At 39.3% G+C, this 18,735-nt stretch overlaps 1 pseudogene; it reads right to left on the bottom strand.

The window, feature by feature from the left end:
- Positions 1-250: 250 nt before the first annotated feature.
- Positions 251-841, bottom strand: LOC101175871 (annotated as a pseudogene).
- Positions 842-18,735: the final 17,894 nt, after the last annotated feature.

Raw genomic sequence — 18,735 nt, 5'->3', positions numbered from 1 at the left:
TTGGACTAGGCCTTTTATCATTATATAATATGCCTCTTTGTCTTTTTTAACTGCTGTTGCTTTTAAGTTTGTTTTGTCTGATACAAGAATAGCTACTCCTGCTTGCTTTTGGTGTCCATTTGCCTGGAATATATTTTTCTACTCCTTTACCTTAAGTTTATGTGAATCCTTATGTGTCAGGTGAGTCTCTTGGAAACAGCAGATATTTGTTTGCTGAATTCTCAACCATTCTGCCATTCTGTGCCTTTTCTTTTTCCTTTTAATTGCATTTATTTTAATGCCGAATTTACTCCCATGCCGTAAGATTTTGTTTCATCAGTTTCTTCTGGGATGTCTTTTTCTTCTGGGCAACTTCTTCTTCTGGTTTAGGAACAATCTGTTCCTTTTCAGTAAGGATCATCTCAATGTGGCAGGGAGAGCTCATGTATGGGTTAATCCGACTATGAGCTCTGTAGGTCTGGCGGCACATCTTAGGTGCTTTATTCACTTGGATATGCTCAATGACCAGAGAGTCTACATCTAAACCCTTAAGTTCACCATTACTCTCTGCATTTTTAAGCATGTGCAGCAAAAATTCAGCACTCTTTTTGGGCCACCAACCTTGTGTCTAGCCCCACTGCTTCGCCTGGGCACACCTGCCAACTCCACCATTGTAACGTCGGAATGGTACGCACGGTTTCTGTAAAGTGACATCTTTCAGATATTTTGTGGCTTTTCATATATGCATACCCTTGATGGCCTGGGCAGTTTCACAAGTGTTCTTAAGGTGAATACGAAGATTGGAACCTCTTGAGTTGCATGATTTTATGGGGTTCTCCTAGTCAAGTGTATAGGGAACCATTTTCACAGATTATCTCAGGCTACTTAGGGAAAGAGCCATTCTGTATCTTTTAAGTGGATCATCTAGGCCATTTACATTCAATGTTATTATTGAGATTTGAGGTACTATTCTATTTACCATGCTATTTGTCACCTGAACATCTAGGTTTTTTCATTGTGTTATTGTTTCATAGATCCTGTGAGATGTACGCTTTAAGGAGATTTCATTTTGTGTATTTCAAAGATTTGTTTTGAGATTTAGAACTTATTTTTAGCAGTACTTGTAGTACTAGCTTGATAGTGGTGAATTCTCTCAGCATTTGTTTGTCTGGAAAAGACTGTATCTTTCCTTCATTTATGAAGCTTAGTTTCACTGGATTCAAAATTCTTGGCTGGTAATTGTTTTGTTTAAGGAGGCTAAAGATAGAACCCGAATCCATTCTAACTTGTAGGGTTTCTGCTGAGAAATCTGCTGTTAATCTGATAGGTTTCCCTAATTTATAGGTTACCTGATGCTTTTGCCTTATGGTTCTTAAAGTCCTTTCCTTCATCTTTACTTTAGATAACCTGATGACTATGTGTCTAGGTAATGATCTTTTTGTGATGAATTTCCCAGGTGTTCTTTGAGCTTCTTGGATTTGAATGTCTAGATCTCCAGCAAGGCCAGGGAAGTTTTCTTGATTATTCCCTTCAATATGTTTTCCAAACGATTTCTCTTCTTCCTTGGGAACACCAATTATTCTTAGGTTTGGTTGTTTAACATAATCCCAAACTTCTTGGAGGCTTTGTTCATTTTTAAAATTATTTTTTTCTTTGTCTTTGTCAGATCGGGTTAATTTGAAAGCCTTGTCTTTGAGCTCTTAAAATCTTTCTTCTACTTGTTCGATTCTATTGCTGATACTTTCCAGTTCATTTTGCATTTCTCTAAATGTATCCTTCATTTCCAGAAGTTATAATTGCCTTTTATTTATGCTATGTATTTCACTGAAGATTTTTTCATTTATATCCTATATATATATTTTTTTTATTTCATTAAGTTGGACTTACCTTTTCGCTGGTGCCTCCTTTATTAGCTTAACAATCGACCTTCTGAATTCTCTTTCTGGCAATTCAGGGATTTATTCTTGGTTTGGATCTATTGCTGGTGACCTAGTGTGATCTTTTGGGTGCATTAAAGAACTTGTTTTGTCATATTGCCTGAATTATTTTTCTGGTTCCTTCTCATTTGGTTAGACTGTGACTGAGGGAAGATCTGGGACTCATGGGCTGCTGTTCAGATTCTTTTTACCCATGGGGTGCTTGCTTGATGTGGTGCTCTCCTTCTTCCCCTAAAGATGGGTCTTCCTGAGAATTGGTGGTATTTTTATTACGTGTGTTGGTTTTGTGTTGGTTGGCCTCTAGCCAGGAGGTGGCACTTCCAAGAATGCAGCAGCTGTGGTAATGTAGGGAGAATACAGTCTTGCCCTAGGATTACCTTTGGATAAGTATTCAGATTTCTCAGGTGGTAGGCAGGGCCATAGAGCTCCAAAGAGATTATGTCCTTTGTCTTCAGTTACCAAGGTGGGAAGAGAAAGACCATCAGGATGGGGCAAGGCTAGGTGTGTCTGAGCTCAGACTCTCCTTGGGTGGGGCTTGCTGCAGCTGTTATGGGGGATGGGGGTGTGGTTCCCAGGCCAATGGAGTTAAGTTCCTGGCAGGATCATGGTGGCCTCTATTGCATCGCACAGGTTGCCAGGGAAGTGGGGGAAAGCCGGCAGACACAGGCCTCACCCAGCTCCCACACAACCCATACCCCAAAAGGCTGGTCTCACTCCCGCTGTGCTCCCCCAACAGCACCAAGTTTATTTCCAGGCAACTGGTAAGCAGGGCTGAGAACTTGGCCCAGGCTACACACAAGCCTCCCAGCAGAGAAAGCAAGCGGACTCACAGTTCCTCAGCTGTCCCATGGAGCCTGCAATGGCAATCCACCTCCTTCAAAGGGTCTGTGAATTCTCATGGCTTTTCTGGTATGTTCTTGTGGTAGTTCTTAGAGCAAAAGTTCACAATGTGAATTTCTACATACTGCTCTGTCTGAGTGGGAGTTGCAAGTTAGTCCTGTCTCCTGTCTGGCACTTTTCCCAAACTCCATTTTCTATTTTGTTTAGCTGTAAAGAACATAGCATTTACAAAGACTAGGCTGTGTTCAATCATGAAGAGTTGGAGTATGGGCAGATTATAAGAAAACTTGAAAGAGCAACTTGTCTTGATAGAGGAAGAAATGATTTCTTAAAGGGAGTGAAGTGGCAGAGGAATATGGGAAATATCTATTCAGATCTTTTGTCTATTTTTAATTGTGTTATTTGTCTTTTCAATATTGAGTTGTAGTTCTTTGTATATTCTAGATACAAGTCCCTTATCAGATATATGATCTGAAAGTATTTTCTTATTCTGTGGATTGTCTTTTCACTTTTTTAATAGTGTCCTTTGAATTACAAAAGCTTTTAATTTTTTTTTTTTTTTATGAAGTCTCACTCTGTCATGCCCAGGCTGGAGTTTAGTGGTACAATCTTGGCTCACTGCAACCGCTGTCACCCAGGTTCAAGTGATTCTCCCACCTCAGTCTTTCAAGTAGCTGGGATTACAGGTGCCCGCCACCATGCCTAGCTAATTTTTTGTATTTTTAGTAGAGACGAGGTTTCACCATATTGGCCAGGCTGGTCTCGAACCCCCAAATTCAAGTGATCTGCCCTCCTCAGCCTCCCAAAGTGCTGGGATTACAGGCATGAGCCACCACACCTGGCCTAATTTTTATGAAGTCCAATTTATCTAATTTTTTTGGTTGGTCATGCTTTTAGTGTCATATGTAAGTTTTTTTTTTGCCAAAGTCGAGGTCATGCAAATGTTATCCCTATGTTTTATTCTAAGAGTTTTACAGTTTTAGCACTTAAATTTAGGTCTTTGACTCATTTTAAGTTAATTTCTTTATATGGTATGAAGTAAGGGTCCCACTTCATTCTTTTGCATGTAAATATCCAGTTATTTCACCACCATTTCTTTCCCCCAATGAATGACCTGACACCCTCGTTGGAAATGAGTTGACCTTAGATGTATGGATTTAATTCTGAATTCTCAAAGTTATTCCATTAGTCTATATGTCTATTCTTATGCCAGTAATGTTTTGATATTGTTGTTTTGCAGTAAATTTTGAAATACAGCAGTGTAATTTCTCCTACTATATTTTTCTGTATCAGGATTGCAACTAAAACAGCATAAAAGTCCTTTGTAATAAATGTGACTTTTAGAATCATCTTGTGAATTTCTGCAGATAACTCAGCTGCAATTCTGAGAGGGATTATAGATCAATTTGGAAAGTACTCCCATCATTACAATGTTAAGTCTTTAGATCTGTGAACACGGGATATTTTTCCATTTGTTTAGATTTTCTTTAATTTCTTTCAACAATGTTTTATAGTTTTCAGAGTATAAGTTTTCTCCTTTGATAAATTCACTACAAAATTTTTTCTTTTTGATACTGTTGTGAATAAAACTGTTTTTTACATTTTTATTTTAGATTCAGAGGATACATGTGCTTGTTTGTTACATATGTACTATGTGCATAGTGGTTGAGATTGGGCTTCTGGTGTACTCATCATCAAAATATTGAACATTTTTCAATTCTCACCCTTCTCCCATGCTCCCTTCTTTTGTAGTCCCCAGTGTCTATTATCTCCACCTTTATGTCCATGTGCACTCATTGTTTAGCTCGCGCTTTTAAATGAGAACATGTGATATTTGATTTTCTACTTTTGAGTTAGTTTACTTAGGATAATGGCCTCCAGCTCCATCTAGGTTGCTGCAAAGAACATGATTTTATTCTTTTTTATGGCCGAACAGTATTCCACTATGTATGTGTATGTGTGTGTGTATATATATATATAATATAAAGAAAATGTGGTATGTATGTGTATAGAGAAACTGTGACGTGTCCACCAACCCTTGGTGAACACTTAGGTTGGTTCCATGACTTTGCTATTGTGAATAGTGCTGCGATGAACATATGAGTGCAGGTTATTTTGTATATAATGGATTATTTTTCTTTAGGTAGATACCCAGTAGTGGGATTTTTGAATCAAATGGTACTTCTATTTTTACTTCTTTGGGATATTGCCATACTGTTTTCCATAGAAGTTGAACTAATTTACATTCCCTCCAACAGTGTATAAGCCTTCTCTTCACTCTGTATCCACAGTAACATATGTTGTTTTTTAACTTTGTGATAATAGCCACCCTGACTGATATAATATCTCATTGTGGTTTTAATTTGCATTTCTCTGATGATTAGTGATGTTCAGGATTTTTTTTGTATGTTTATTGGAATACTTAGTAATGAAATCAAATCAGTAATAAAAAATCTCCCAATAACAACAAAAAAGACCAGGACCAGACAGATACACAGCCAGATTTTACCAGACATGCAAAGAGCTAATACCAATCTTACTGAAACTATTCCAAAAATTAAGGAGTAGGGATCTCTCCCTAACTCATTCTGTGAATCCAGTGTCAGCCTGATATGAAAAACCAGATAAGGACACAAGAAAAGAAATCTACAAACCAATATTCCTGACAAATGCAGGAGCAAATATCCTCAGCAAAATATTATCAAACTGAATCCAACAAAACATAAAAAAAAATCCATCAAAATCACGTGGGCTTTATTCCAAGGAGGCAAGGATGATTCAACATATGCAAATTAATAAACACGATTCACCATGTAAACAGAACAAAGAATAAAAACTTTCTGATCATCTCAGTAGATGTAAAATAAGTATTTGATAAAATGCAACATAACATCACTTCATGATTTTAAAAAACCCTCAACAAACTAGGCATACATAGAACATATCCCGAAATAATAAGAGCCATATATGACAACCCCACAGTCAACATCATACTGAATGAAGAAAAGTTGAAAGCATTTCACTTCAGGTCTAGAACAAGATAAGTTTGTCCACTCTCATCACTCTTATTCAACATAGTACTGGTAGCCCAAGCCAGAACGATGAGGCAAGAAAAGAAATAAAAGACATCCAAATTAGAAAAGAGGATGTCAATTATCTCTGTTTGCTGATGACACAACAATATACTTAGAAAACCCTAAAGGCTCCTCCAGAAGACTCCTAGAGTTAATAAGCAACTTCTGTAAAGTCTCAGGATACAAAATCAATATACAAAATTAGTAGTATTTATATACACCAATAATGTTCAAACTGAGAACCAAATTAAGAACTCAATCTATTTACAGTAGTCACACAAAAAAGTTAAACACTTAGGAATACATTTAACAAAGATCTCTACAACAGAAACTACAAAACAGTGATGAAATAAATTGTAGCTGGCCCAATAAAATAGAAAAATATCCCACTCTCATGGATTAGAAGAATCAATATTATTAAAATGGCAATATTGCCCAAAGCAATCTACAGATTCAATGCAGTTCCTATCAAATTACCAATGTCTTTTTTTCACAGAATTAGAAAAACAATCCTAAAATTCATATGGAACAACAACAAATAGCCCAAATAGCCAAAGCACTCCTAAGCAGAAAGAACAAATCTGGAGGCATCACATTGCCTAACTTCAATTTATATTACAAGGCCATACTAATAAAAACTGCATGGTACTGGCACAAAAATGGTACATGGATCAGTGAAATGAAACAGAGAACCCAGAAATAAAGTCATATACCTATAACCAATGGATCTTTGATAAAGTTTACAAAAATAAACAATGAGGAAAGGACATCTTTTTCAATAAATGATGCGGGAAAACTGGCTAGCTAGCTGTGGAAGAATAAAGCTGGATCCCTCTCTCTTACTATATAAAAAAATTAACTCAAGATGGATTAAAGACCTAAACATAAGACTAGAAACTATAAAAATTCTAGAAGAAAATCTAGAAAAAACTCATCTGGATTTTGTTCTAAGGAAAGAATTTATGATGAAACCCAAAAGCACAAGAAACAAAAGCAAAAATAGACAGACTTAATTAAACTAAAATGCTCCTGCACAGCAAAAGACATAACAGAATAATCAGACAACCCACAGAATGGGAGAAGATATTTGCAAATTATTCCTCTGACAAAGGACTTATATCCAGAATCTACAAGTAGCTCAAACAAATAAACAAGAAAAAACAAACAACCCCACTAAAAACTGGGCAAAGGAGATGAACAGTCGTTTCTCAAAAAAAGAAGTACAAATAGCCAAGAACTGTTTGCTTAATTTCATGTTCAGATTTTTTGTTGCAAGAATATAGAAACACAATTTTTAAATATTGATCTTGTATCCTGCAAACTTGCTGAAGACATTTATTAGTTCTAATACTTTTTTAGTGGATTCCTTAGGATTCTCTATAGGAGATCATGTCATCTGTGAAGAGAGAGGATTTTAATTATTTCTTTCATATCTGTATCAGGGAAACAGTATTCATATTTTATGTCTGGAAGGTAGGTATATAATTCAGACATATAAAATGATCAGGTATTATTTTGCTGCCTTTCTTAGAGGCTTTCTAATCTCCTTTTACCTTATTTGTATGGCCTGTTTAGAGATGCCTGCATTTGTGATATTCACTGTTATTCTTGCATTATTTTTTTAGAACAGGGTATACCCTCCTATACCAGAGAGGCCTCATTCCATCAAGCTCAATGACACCTCTGAGAATAGAACTGCCAAAAGTTCTATATGTTAACATGTATTGAAACTTCTGACCCAGAATGTGTATCATGCCAGGTCTCAATATGTTTGGTTTCTTCCTCCCTGTGTGGAGATTAAATATATTTTGCCTTTTGTACACAATCTATAAAGCCATAAGCAGAAGAAAATTTTACACCTTGCATTATTTCTCAGTTTCCATTATTTAACAGTGATGCAGTTATTGTTGTTCATTATTCTTCAAGTCCATCACATTTTAATATTAAAGTCAGGTGATGAGGTCAGCAGGTTTTCCAACAAAAATGTTTTCCTTTATCTGCATTGAGATGTCGTGTGTCATTTTTCAGTAGCATATTTGTTACTTTTAAAAGATATTTTATTAAATTATGCTTTTTGTGGTTATGTTTTATAACAAAATATTTTAAAATAAATTCTGCGTTACTTTTCTGTGAAGGACATTTCTAACTACCAGCCACAATGTTTCTTCTTTGTTTCACAGGGATGCAAACTGGAGAGCTGTTAATTCCTATAGCATCTATTTTATTCACAACCCTAAAATATAATAGCTCTGTTCTTAAAAAGGGTGTTTGATGTTCTGAATATTCAGTGTAATCCTCTGAGGCATGAAGAAATTCCTAAAACCTGATTAAATAAGGTAAACATGTTATATGAAAGTTTTCTACATGTCATTTGTTATATTTTTATTAAATACAATGTAATTTCTGGTAAATTGGAACCCATGTAGTAAAGAGCCTATTTAATAGCCAATACATTGATTTTGATGATAATGATGACATATTCTGGGAAGAGGAAGCAGATGTTGAAAATGTTTACCATCATTCTTGATGCATCCATCTTTGACAATTATGGACTCCAGATTGAACAATATCTCTTTTTCATTCCTCTCAACCATTCAAATCAGTTTAATAAGATGTGGAAGACCTAGTATTAGTTTGTAATACTCATGGTTTTGGAAATTGCAAGACAAAAATTTTGGTTTATAAATTTTGGTCCTGATAGAGTTGTGTAAGAAAGTTACTAAAATAGCATTGAAATAACAAATGACATTTGAAGCCTCTTCTCATTCAGAGAGCCTATGATTCTAATTGTATGGAGCCAAAGATTATCTTCACTAGATTCTAGATATACTTTCTTGTCATTATTAACATCTAATTTATGCATAAATTTTACTGAAAACCCCTGTGTAAAACATGTTATGTGACATCAGTTAGATGTTCATTGCTTGGGTTTGCACTGGACCTCCATAGATGCCTCAGTTCAACATTCAACCTTCGTGCCCTAACGTGCACCTCCTATAACTACCCTAATGTTCATTGCACTCTGCAGGGGATTTATTATATTCCTCCCAATTCTCTCTTTTCTCCCACACTTCCCTGGAAGTCTTCCCTGTCTTGAAATATATATATATATATATATTCTTTCCATTTGAAATAGTCTTTCACTTAAAAAGAAATCCAAAGAACCAATGTGCCAATAAATGAAATATAATCAAAGCATTCTTACTAATAAAATTGCATTATTCCATTTTCTTTGTTCATGAGTTTATATTGCCTGTTTTTATTTGTAGCAGTTAGCAAATTCTTTTCTTCAATATTATAACTCATTTCAGTCATTTGTTATCTTTGCATTTATGGTTACTGCATTAGTAAGCTTTTGCTAAGTCATACTGTGAACACATATAACCACTGAAATCACAGTGGCCAGTAATAACCAGCCTTTATTTCTCTCTCATGTACATGTTGGCTGAAGACCAGCTTTGACTCTGTTCCATGTGTTCTGCATTTTGGGATCAGGCTGAAGGAAAAGCTCCTATTTTGGTCTTGTGGCAGGGGGAAAGGAGCAATGTAAAGGCAAGTTTTAGCCAACTTGACATACTAAAAATATCATCTTTTTAACTTAGGGTTGCATATCTTCGATTTAATATGTGGTCAACTATTTCACATATGTTCTGTTTTCTTTTTTCGGTAGTAAATTGCTTTTTTCATGTTATTTACTGTATTATCTAAAGAATGTTAAATATTTATTTCACTGATTTATGAGTTCCTGACATATAAGAATATTAGCACTGTTCTATAATTTTTAAAAACATTTTCCCAGTCTTTTTTGCCATTCAATTTATAATTTTTTAAATGCATAGAAAACAATTTTTAATGTAGCCAATTACATAAATAAAATTTTAAGACTTTTTCAAATAACTATATAGTTTAAACGATCCTGTGCATAATCAAATCAGTTAGCTTACCAATAATTTTCAAATATTTCCTAGCTTCACATTTTACATTTAAATATTCAATTTATTTAAAATGCGTCTTTATAGTGTGAGATAAAAATCCAAGTTCTTTTTTTTCAAAATATCCAATCTCTTGTCTCTTTAGAAAAATAATGTTTTTTTAATCAGTAGTACATTCATATGGTTCAAAATACAAAAAGCATAAAATTGCAGTATCTTTCCTACTCTGTCCCACATCACATAACCATAAAAGGAGCTAGTCTTGTGGCATATTCTCTTCCCCATTCCCAGTTTTTCTAAATACAATGTGGGTTTAACATACAGTTAATTGTGTTTTTTATATACATTCTATCTTATAATTATTTTTCTATATTTAGTTGAATAAGAAAACAGATATTAAACAATTACCGAGAAAATCATATTTTATCTGCCAATACTTTTAAGCCACCATTACTCATGAGCTCTTAATTTTACTCTCAAATTAGTTAGAATAAATTTTCACATAGTTTTTTTCCCCCAAGAAGTTAACATAGAAGGAGTGATGATTAATACTGAGTGTCAACTTGATTGGATTGAAGGATACAAACTATTGATCCTGGGTGTATCTGTGAGGGTGTTGTCAAAGGAGATTAACATTTGAGTCAGTGAGCTGGGAAAGGCAGACTCATCCTTAATTGGATGGGTACCACCTAATCAGCTGCCGGTGAATATAAAGCAGGAAAAACACATGAAAAGGAGAGACTGGCCTAGCCTCCCAGCCCACAGGTTTCTCCCATGTTGGACGCTTCCTGCCTTCAAACATCGGACTCCCGACCTTCTTCTTCTTCTTTTTTTTTTTTTTTTTGTTGTTGTTGTTGTTTTCTGAGATGAAATCTCACTCTGTCACCCAGGCTGGAGTGCAACGGCGCGATCTCGGCTCATTCCAACCTCTACCTCCCAGGTTCAAGCAATTCTCCTGACTCAGCCTCATGAGTAGGTGGGACTACAGGCCCCTGCCACAACACCTGGCTAACTTTTGTATTTTTAGTAGAGATGGGGTTTCACCATGTTGGCCAGGCTGGTCTTGAAATCCTGACCTTGTGATCCGCCTGCCTTGGCCTCCCAAAGTGCTGGGATTACAGGTGTGAGCCACCGTGCCTGGCCCAGTTCTTCAGTTTTGAGACTTGGACTGGTTCTCCTTGCTTCTCAGGCTTGCAGACAGCCTACTGTGGGACCTTGTGATCATGTAAGTCAATACTCAATAAACTCCTCTTTATATATATCTTATTAGTTCTGTCCCTCTGGAGAACCCTGACTAATGCAGATTTTGCTACCAGGAGTGGTTCTAGAGGAACAAAATATTAAGGACGGACTTCTTTTGTTGGTTTTGGGATTTCTGGAGTTGGCTACTTAATATGATTAGACCCCAAAATGCTTAGGACTATACTTCTAATAGTATGGAGAACACTGATAGTCCTTGTTTAGAAAGTTAAGCAAAATAAATGCATTTGACACTGCTGATTCACCGCTCATGAGGGGCAAGGAGTTTAGCGATTTTATACACAATATCTTTGACCATATGAGGAGAACCAAGGACATAATGAAGCTTTGGTTGGTTGCTCCTAAGTTCAATGGACAAAGTGATGAAAGAAAATGATGAACTCAGGGATTCTGTCTCCCAGCTTCAGAAGCAGATACTGAACATCAAATCTGCTAAGATTGCCCTGAGTGAGAGTCTTATCTCCCATGGAGAAAGAGCTGAAATTGTGAAAAAACAGATGCAAGCTCTTATCATGTGAGTGGCTGACCTGCAACTAAAGGTGCGTGCACAGCCTCACCAGGTGTCTACTGTTAAAGTGAGGGCACTGATTGAAAAATAATGGGACCCTGCAACTTGGAATGCGGATGTGTGGGAGGACCCTGATGAAGCTGTGGCCACTGAGTTTGTAAACTCTAATGAACCTTTTTTGCCAGAAGAAACAGCTTCCCCATTCCCAGTAGTGGCAACATCCCCTCCCCAGCCCATGATTCCATCAGCCTTTCCACCTTTGTCTGAGGAGATAAACCCTGCACTGCCTGAGGCAACAGTGATGGCCTCTCCTGAGGCAGTTGCCAGGCAAAATAATATTGATTCTCCTCAGGAGCCACCCTCTACACCTCTATTTGCTTCTAGACCTATAATTAGGCCAAAGTCCTGGTGGGCCCCTAGAAGTGCGTTTGATAGTGTGACCCATGAGGAGGTGCACAACACTGGAAAAGAACTGCTTGAGTTTTCTAATTTGTATAAACAGGAATCTGGAGAACAGGCATGGGAATGGATATTAAGGGTATGGGATAATGGTGGAAGCAACATAGAGTTGAATCAGGCTGAATTTATTGATTTGGGCCCACTAAGTAGGGAATCTGCATTTAATGTTGCAGCTTGGGGAGTTTAAAAAAGGCTCTAATAGTTTATTTGCTTGGTTAGCTGAAATGTGGATTAAAAGATGGCCCACTGTGAGTGAGCTAGAAATGCCTGATCTCCCTTGGTTTAATGCAGAGGAAGGGATCCAAAGGTTTAAGGGGATTGGGATGGTGGAGTGGATTAGTCACTTTAGACAGACTCATCCCAGCTGGAAGGGACCAATGCCTTGTGCAATAGATTTGTGAGAGCCGCACCTGCACCTTTGAAAAGCCCTGTAATTGCTTTTCTCTGGATGTCAGATCTAATGGTGGGAACTGTAGTCAATCAACTACAAAATTAAATACAATGGGAATAATTGAATCCTGATGTGGCAGGGGCCAAGTGGCGGCACTCAACCATCAAAGGCAATGTGGGCATAGCTACTGTGATTGACAGCAGAGGCAAAATGGCAATCAGAAGAGTAGGACTTGTGTAGAGCTCTGGCAGGCTAATTAATCATGGTGTTCCTAGAAGTGAAATTGAGAGGAAGCCTACTGCATTCCTACTTAATTTATACAAGCAGAAAACTTCTAGGTTGAATGGACAAAAGACTAATTTGAATTGTAAAAACACAGAATCACAGCCCCTCAATCAATTTCCAGACCTGAGACAGTTTACAGACCCAGAACCCCTTGAATGAATGGGAGGAGGGGTCCACTAAAGGACTCCACTACATTACCGACAATTTATGCAGTGAGTCTCCCATCCTCCCCCAAGGAGACCTCCAGCCTTTTACCAAGGTAACTGTGCATTGGGTAAAGGGAAATGATTAGACATTTCAGGGACTACTGGACATGCTCTGAGTTGACATCGATTCCAGGGGACCCAAAACCTCACTGTGGTCCTCCAGTTAAAGTAGAGGCTTATGGAGGTCAGGTAGTTAATGGGGTTTTAGCTCAGCTCTGACTTACAGTGGGTCCAGTGGGTTCCTGGACCCATCCTGTGGTCGCTTCCCCAGTGTCAGAATGCATAAATGGCATAGACATACTTAACAGCTGGCAGAACCTCCACATTGGCTCCCTGACTGGCAGAGTGAGGGTTATTATGGTGGGAAAGGCTAAATAGAAGCCATTAGAGTTGCCTCTACCTAGAAAAAATAGTAAATCGGAAACAATATCACATCCCTGAAGGGATTGCAGAGATTAGTGCCACCATCAAGGACTTGAAAAATGCAGGAGTGGTGATTCCCACCACATCCCTGTTCTACTCTCCCATTTGGCCTGTACAGAAGACAGATGGATTTTGGAGAATGACAGTGGATTATCATAAGCTTAACCAAGTAGTGACTCCAATTGTAGCTGCTGTACCAGATGTGGTTTCATTGCTTGAGCAAATTAACATATGCCCTGTTGCCTGGTATGCAGCCATTGACTTGGCAAATGCCTTTTTCTCCACTCCTGTCCATTAGGCCCACCAGAAGCAATTTGCCTTTAGCTGGCAAGGCCAGCAATATACCGTTACTGTCCTACCTCAAGGGTATGTCAACTCTCCGACGTTGTGTCATAATCTTATTTGGAGAGACCTTGGTCGCTTTTCGCTTCTGCAAGATATCACACTGGTCCATTACACTGATGACATTGTGCTGATTGGATCCAGTGAGCAAGAAGTAGCAAACACACTGGACTTATTGGTGAGACATTTGCATGCCAGAGGATGGCAAATAAATCCAACTAAAATTCAGGGACCTTCTACCTCAGTAAAATTTCTGGGGGGTCCAGTGGTGTGGGGTTTGTCAAGATATTCCTTCTAAGGTGAAGCATAAGTTGCTACATTAGGCCCCTCTTACAACCAAGAGAGAAGCACAATGCCTAGTGGGCCTATTTGGATTTGGGAGGCAACACATTTCTCATTTGAGTGTGTTACTCTGGCCCATTTATCGAGTGACCTGAAAGGCTGCCAGTTTTGAGTGGGGTCCAGAACTGGAGGAGGCTCTGAAACAGGTCCAGGCTGCTGTGAAAGCTTCTCTGCCACTTGGGCCATATGATCCAGTGGATCCAATGATGTTTGAGGTGTCAGTGGCAGATAGGGATGCTGTTTGGGGCCTTTGGCAGGCCTCCGTAGTCACAGAGGAGACCTCTAGGATTTTGGACCTAGACCCCGCCATTATCTGCAGATAACTACTCTCCTTTTGAGAGACAGCTCCTGGCCTGTTACTGAGCTTTGGTAGAAACTGAACATGTGGCTATGGGTCATCAAGTCTCCATGTGACCTGAACTGCCTATCATGAACTGGGTGCTTTCTGACCCTTCTAGCCATAAAGTGGGGTATGCGCAGCAGGATTTCATTATCAAATGCAAGTAGTATATACATGATTGGGATTGAGCAGCTCCTGAAGGCACAAGTAAGTTACATGAGGAAGTGGCTCAAATGCCCATGATCTCCTCTCCTGCCACTGTGCCTTCTCTCTCTCAGCCTGTACCAATGACCTCATGGGGAGTTCCCTATAAGTTGACAGAGGAATAGAATACTAGGGCCTGGTTCACAGATGATTCTGCATGATATGCAGGCACCACCTGAAAGTGGACAGCTGCAGCACTATAGCCCCTTTTTAGGACATCCCTGAAGGATAGCAGTGAAGTGAAATCTTCCCAGTGGGCAGAACTTCCAAGCAGTGAATCCAGCTGTGCACTTTGCATGGAAGGAGAAATGGCCAGATGTGTGATTATATACTGATTCATGGGCTGTAGCCAATGGTTTCACTGGCCGGTCAGGGACTTGGAAGAAGCATGATTGGAAAATTGGTGACAAAGAAATTTGGGGAAGAGATATGTGGATGGAAACCTCTCTGACTGGCCAAAAACTGCGACGATATTTGTATCCCATGTGAGTGCTCACCAATGGGTGACCTCAGCAGAGGAAGGTTTTAATAATCAAGTAGATAGGATGACCCATTCTGTGGACAACCACTCAGCTCTTTCCCCAGCCACCCCTGTTATCACCTAATGGGCCCATGAACAAAATGGCCATCGTGGCAAGGATGGAGGTTACCCATGGGCTCAGCAACATTGACTTCCACTCACCAAGGCTGGCCTGGCTATGGCCACTGCTAAGTGCCCAATTTGCTAGCAGCAGAGACCAACACTGAGCCCTTGATATGGCACCATTCCTCTGGGTGATCAGTCAGCTACCTGGTGGCAAGTTGATTATTTTGGACCTTGTCCATCATGGAAAGGGCAGAGGTTTGTCCTCCCTGGAATGGACACTTACTTCAGATATGGGTTTGCCTATTCTGCATGCAGTGCTTCTGCCAAGACTACCATCTATGGACTCATGAAATGCTTTATCCACCATCATGGTGTTCCATACAGCATTGCCTTTGACCAAGGCACTCACTTTATGGCTAAAGAAGTGCAGCAGTGGGCTTATGCTTATGGAATTCACTGATTTTACCATGTCCCCATTATCCTAAAGCAGCTGGATTTATAGAATGGTGGAATGGCCTTCTGAAGTCACAATTACAATGCCAACTAGGTGGCAATACTATGCAGGGCTGGGGCAAAGTTCTCCAGAAGGTCGTGTATGCACTGAATCAGCAACCAATATATAGCACTCTTTCTCCTATAACCAGGATTCACAGGTCCAGGAATCAAGGGATGGAAGTGGCACCACTCACCATCACCCCTAGTGATCCACTAGCAAAATTTTTGCTTCCTGTTCCTGTGACATTGTGTTCTGCTGGCCTAGAGGTCTTAGTTCAAGAGGGAGGAATGCTGCCACCAGGAGACACAACAATCCCATTAAAATGGAAGTTAAGATTGCAACCTGGACACTTTGGGCTCCTCTTACTTTTAAGTCAACAGACTAACAAAGGAGTTACAGTGTTGCCTGGGGTGATTGACCCAGACTAACAAGATGAAATCAGTCTATTACTCCACAACAGAGGTAAGGAAGAGTATGCATGGAATACAGGAGATCCATTAGGGAATCTCTTACTATTACCATGCCCTGTGATTAAGGTCAATGGGAAGCTACAACAGCCCAATCCAGGCAGGACTACAAATGGCCCAGATCCTTTAGGAATGAAGGTTTGTGTCACTCCGCCAGGAAAAAAAAAAAAAAAAAAAAAAAACACAGCCTACTGACGTGCTTGCTGAAGGCAAAGGGAATACAGAATGGGTAGTAGAAAAAGGTAGTCATCAATACCAACTACGGCCATGTGACCAGTTGCAGAAACAGGGACTGTACTTGTCATGAGTATTTCCTTCTTCTTTTGTTAAAAACATGTTTGTGCATGTATACACTTGTGCTAAGAAAATATCTTCATTTTACTTTTTCCTTTATCATGTGACATAAGATTTATTGACTTCATTTCAGCATTTGAGTGTCGTTAACTTTATGTAATAGCATTTGGGTTGGGGGTTGGCGCATTTCCGGTTGTACGGAGGATACTGGTATTATGTTAGGTACAATTATGACCTTACTATTGTCTTTATTTGAAGATTATGTTATGATCTCAGGAGACGTGTATAGGTTCAAGTTGAAAAAGGGTGGACTTATGATGGTTAATACTTAGTGTCAATGTGATTGGATTAAAGGATACAAAGTATTAATCCTGGGTGTGTCTATGAGGGTGTTGCCAAAGGAGATTAACATTTGAGTCAGTGGACTCCGAAAGGTAGACCCACCTCTAATCGGGTGGGCGCCATCCAATCAGCTGGCAGCAAATATAAAGCAGGCAGAAAAATGTGGAAAGGAGAGAGTGGCCTAGCCTCCCAGCCCACAGATTTCTCCCACGCTGGATGCTTCCTGCCCTTGAACATCGGACTCCAAGTTCTTCAATTTTGAGACTCGGACTGACTTCTTGCTTCTCAAATTTGCCAACAGCCAAGCAGCCTCAAGCTTGCAGGCAGCGTTCCTCCCTCTGGAACCTTGTGATTGTGTAAGTTAATACTTAATAAACGCATATGTGTGTGTGTGTGTGTGTGTGTGTGTGTGTGTGTCTCCTATTGGTTCTGTTCCTCTAGAGAACCCTGACTAATACAGATGGTGTAGTGTGTTGAATGGTGTCTCCAAAGATGTATCCACATCATAATACCCAGAACCTGTCACTTTCACCTTATATGGCAAAGAAGTGATTCAGCTGAGGATCTTGCGAGGTGAAGCAAATACTGGATTTTCCAGATGAACCCCAAATACAGTCATGCAAGAGAGAGGCAGAGGGAATTTTGGGCACAGCCATGAAGAGAAGCTGGTGATGGGAAGAGTGCAGCAGAGATTGGAGTGATGCAACTATAAGCCAAGGAGCACCGAGGATTGCCGATAGTCACCAGAAACTAGGAAGAGGCAATGGATAGATTATTCCCTAGAGCCTCTAGAGGAAATGCAGCCAAGCTGACACCTTCATTTTGGACTTATGGTCCCTTTAACTATAAGAGAACAAATTTCTGCTGTTGTAAGCCTCCGAAGTTATGGTAATTTGTTACAGCATTCCTAGATACCGAATACAGGTGGTGCTTTATAAACCTGGCAGGAAAGAATAAGAATGCTTTTCTCCACCTTAATATACAAACTACAAATTGGCAAGGCATAAAATTTTGGGTTTACAATTTTATTCCTTAAATATTCTCTGTGTAGCAGGACGATTTGCAGACAAAACTCCTCAGACACCGGATTAAAGAAGGAAGAGGTTTTTTTATTCAGCCGGGAGCATCAGCAGACTCATGTCTTAAGAGCCAAGCTCCCTGAAAAAGAAATTCCCAGCCCTTTTAAGGGCTTACAACTCTAAGGGGTCTACATGAAAGAGTCACAATAGATCAAGTAAGCGTGAGGAACGTGACTGGGGGCTACATACATCAGCTAACAGAACAAAAAGTTTTACAGTGCTTTCTCAGACAATGTCTGGAATTTACAGATAACACCAGTAGTTTTGGTCAGGGGTTAATATTCTTATTATTTTAACCACCAGGGCCAGGTGGTGGTATAAAGGTTGTCTAGCTATTTATCTTACTTCTGTTTCTTTCCAACTTTTTGCTTTCTCCCTTTTCTCCTGTCTTATAAACTAGGGAAAAGGGGAGGTTGGGGAGAAACTGGGAAGGACAACAGAAGAACTGGTGGTCTCATAGCATATCTGCACATTGTTGTATTGATTATTACTTGCGACCATTCCCTTTTCAAGGGAACATACATTTTCTTCCTGATAGCAGGATCCTTTTATTTTCCTTGTCCTTTTTAAAAAACTATTTCAAGGATTTACCCCTCTTTATTGATCACTTTCTGGAATACAGTGAGCCTTTTATTTTTATTATTATCATTATTGTTATTGAGATGGAGTCCCACTCTGTTGCCCAGGCTGGAGTGCAGTGGCATGATCTCAGCTCGCTGCAACCTCTGCCTCCCAGGTTCAAGCGATTATCCTGCCTCAGCCTCCTGAGTAGCTGGGACCACAGGTGTATGCCACCACATCCAGCTAATTTTTGTAATTTTTGGTAGAGGCAAGTCTTCACTATGTTGTCCAGGCTGGTCTCTAACTCCTGACTTCAAGTGATCCACCCGCCTCGGCCTCCCAAAGTGCCGGGAGTATAGGAGTGAGTCACTGCGCCTGGGCAAGCATT

This window comes from Nomascus leucogenys, chromosome 18 (assembly GCF_006542625.1).
Source record: "Nomascus leucogenys isolate Asia chromosome 18, Asia_NLE_v1, whole genome shotgun sequence".
In the NCBI taxonomy this organism is placed as follows: domain Eukaryota; kingdom Metazoa; phylum Chordata; class Mammalia; order Primates; family Hylobatidae; genus Nomascus; species Nomascus leucogenys.
The sequence above is the reverse complement of the archived record's forward strand: the minus strand, read 5'-3'. Positions and strand labels throughout refer to the sequence as shown.